The sequence below is a fragment of the Lycium ferocissimum genome, unplaced genomic scaffold (genome assembly GCF_029784015.1).
Source record: "Lycium ferocissimum isolate CSIRO_LF1 unplaced genomic scaffold, AGI_CSIRO_Lferr_CH_V1 ctg12612, whole genome shotgun sequence".
Lineage (NCBI taxonomy): Eukaryota > Viridiplantae > Streptophyta > Magnoliopsida > Solanales > Solanaceae > Lycium > Lycium ferocissimum.
This window is the reverse complement of record NW_026714436.1, coordinates 19,769-22,893: the sequence shown is the minus strand read 5'-3', so window position 1 is coordinate 22,893 and position 3,125 is coordinate 19,769. Positions and strand designations below refer to the sequence as shown.

At 37.0% G+C, this 3,125-nt stretch overlaps 1 pseudogene; it reads right to left on the bottom strand.

Moving 5' to 3' along the window:
* Positions 1-7: 7 nt before the first annotated feature.
* On the bottom strand, positions 8-2,838 carry LOC132041968 (cullin-1-like; annotated as a pseudogene).
* Positions 2,839-3,125: the final 287 nt, after the last annotated feature.

Sequence of the window (3,125 nt, the reverse complement as noted above, 5' to 3'; positions counted from 1 at the left end):
TTGCAACGGGTTTCCCAGTCCATTAGAAATTCTGCTGAATAGCCTATACATTCGAGATAAATCCTCTACCTGCGTGAACAAAGAGAGTGGGGCCGTAAGGAGCAGAAGAGAGCATCAAATAACAGTAAAATCGAAACTACTGAAATAATAGAAGCAAAAAAGGGAATCAATACCTTATCATCTCCAAGCAAAGCCGGAATCGAACGCTCCTTCTCAAGTAACTGATTGGTACATACAACCAATAATTCGTTTTGCACTTTCTGCATCACAAATTTGGTCTCAGCATTGAAAACAAATCCAACTAAAGGAAAATTTTCATCATGAAGAAGGTCTGAATTTTCAGCATTCCAAGTCTAGTATCTATCAGGCGAATACTTTAGAGCAAAGACATAAACAATAAGTGCGCTGTAGAACTTTTCATGATTTTATTTCCTTGAACAAAATTGAAAATATCACTGACCAACCACCACCTCGCACCAATGAAGAAGATGTGCTTTAAGTAATATAACACCAAGTACGTTGTTTGGTTGCTGGTTAGAAAGTGAATTATTCATTAAAACCAGCATAACTAGTACTGTGTTTGGTAGCATATTAGTTGCTATGTATAAAATCCAGCACACCAAATACGTTGTTTGGTTACCAATTTATAATCCCGCATAACTAATACATGCATAAGTTATAAGGCAATCTATGTATTATTTTATGCAGGGTAGAAGATGAAATAACTAATACATAAATAACTAATACCTGCATAACTAATACTGTATAACTCTAACCAACAACCAAACAACCCCTTTAGATTTGTCTCAGGCTGACATAATATCACAAAAACAAAGAGCACCATCTTCTCTGCTCCAAATGAAAAGCAGGGTATATTTCACTGACCTCCAGAAGTTTTGTCTCAGTACTAACGTGGAGATAATCAGACACTCTATCATCTCTTTCTTCAAGCACTCCTCTGCCTGTGTTGGCGAAGCAAAGCACGAGGTATCTGGTCTCCGTAACTTAAAGCAATAGCCAACCATTTTACAGAGAAAATTATAAATTATGAGTTGTACCTTCAACATATAATCCGGACAAGAATCTTGCACGATCCAGCTTGAAGCTTTTCGAGAATAACAAGCAGCGGTGTCTCTAAGCATCGCATCTTCAAAGTCATTCACATAATAATCCATTTTCCCCCTTCCAATTCCAACAAATATATCAAGAACGTTCTTCAATAAAGCTCTATCAATCTGCTCACCCTCACGTTCTTTTTCAATCTGATACAAGCAAAATAGTATCAGAAGACTTGGGGTCGATGAAGAGAGGGGCGAGGGTTGACGAGAAAAAGAAAAAGAGATATGATACTTGACAAGACAATAACTGCATTTACAGCTTTACTGCTCAACTCCTGATAAACCTATTGTCAACAATAACAGAAATAAGTTGCCCGCACAACAAAGATATGACAAATGTATCCAAAATTAGGAATGGCAAGAAACAAACCAAATCGTGGAAGCAAGTAAGACCAACTTCATTCAGTGAAGGTAAGCGACCCTTATGGTATTTTCACGTCGAGACAATGGAAGAACGTGAGAGCAACCTGACCATAAGCTTATGATCCACCGATCTCTTCACAAGTTCCCTCAACATAAACTCAGCATCATGCTTCTCTCTTAAAGCAGGCAGAACCTAATCAAGAATACAAACTCAAATTTGCAAAATTGAACAGCAATTAGCAAAGCAACTACAAGAGCACCAATATTGTCAGATCAAACTCAAGTTCTATTCGTTAATTGCCTAATTAAAAGTATAACTCGAACAAAAAGTCCGCTAATTTGCATGAATATGTTGGCCTAATTATATAAGCTACGTTGCTCGGACTCTAGAAAAATACTTGGCACTCGTGTCGGATCCTCCAGAAATGCACTACTTTGGAGGATCCGTCTCGCATCCGATGGAATTTTTGAAGAATCCGAGCAACATAGATTATAAGAGAGAAAGTTAATGCTTATTACAGTAGAATTGATGTATTTATCAAGTGCTGAGAGTAATTGTGAAGGAACCTACTACGTACTACCGTGTAATATACATATCTATGCTTCAAATTACGGAGAAGCTTCCTCCCATGGCAGGAGTACATGTTTTGCACATTGCAAATGTAATACAATGTATATATACTAAAGAAATAATTATTCATATATAAACACAAGAGTGAGTAGGTTAAAAAAAAAAAAAAAAACCTTAAAACTATTTGCAGTTTCTAAAGTTTCATCTCAAGCTATTGGGTGTTCGCGGAACCCCTAAACTACCATGAACCTCGTATTTACATGTTATGTAACATCACCCTCAAAAGCTCCTGCAATAGTTCCAAGTATGCAGTATATGTAGAAAGAAAAATTGAGTGAATAAGTTAAAATCCCCCTAAACTATCACCGTTTTGCAAATTTCACACCTGAACTATTGGGTGTTCATAGAATCCCCCTGAACAACTCATTGTTCCATGTGAACTCATTCCTAAGACTTTTTTCATCTCCCACACGCCTCTCACCATGTTATCAGAAACATTTTACCACCTATTCAACTTTAATCTAAAGGAAGTAGGGTAATAGGAACACCTAATAATTTTGGTATGAAACTCGCAAAAAAAGTGATAGTTGGGGTTTTGTAAATCCTATCCACTCAAAGAGACAAACTTCAAGAAGAAAGAATGTTACGGATACGTGTATAACATCATGTATTCTTCACTGCTGAATGATTCTTGCTGTCCCTTCCAGAATTCTCTTCAATTTTTTGATTCCCCTCCTGTATAACATCCCATCCTTCCTCAAACTCAATTATGTGCACCAGGCTCATTTTCAATCTCAAAAACACGTATTTATCGTCACCCGGAATATGACAAAGAGAAAACCACACATATAATCACAACACTACACCATATTACAAGCATCATAAGGTAAAAAAGCCAATCCCATGCCAACTAATAAACAATGCGAATTCAAAACTTTCAAGAAAAATATCATCAATGTACACAGGTGAGAGCAACTAATCAGCATCCAAGAGAGAGTGGGGCTTCGTGATCAATAAAGTGGGTTGAGGATCAATGGGTCTCAGGTTCAAATTCCAACGAAGGCAAAAACACT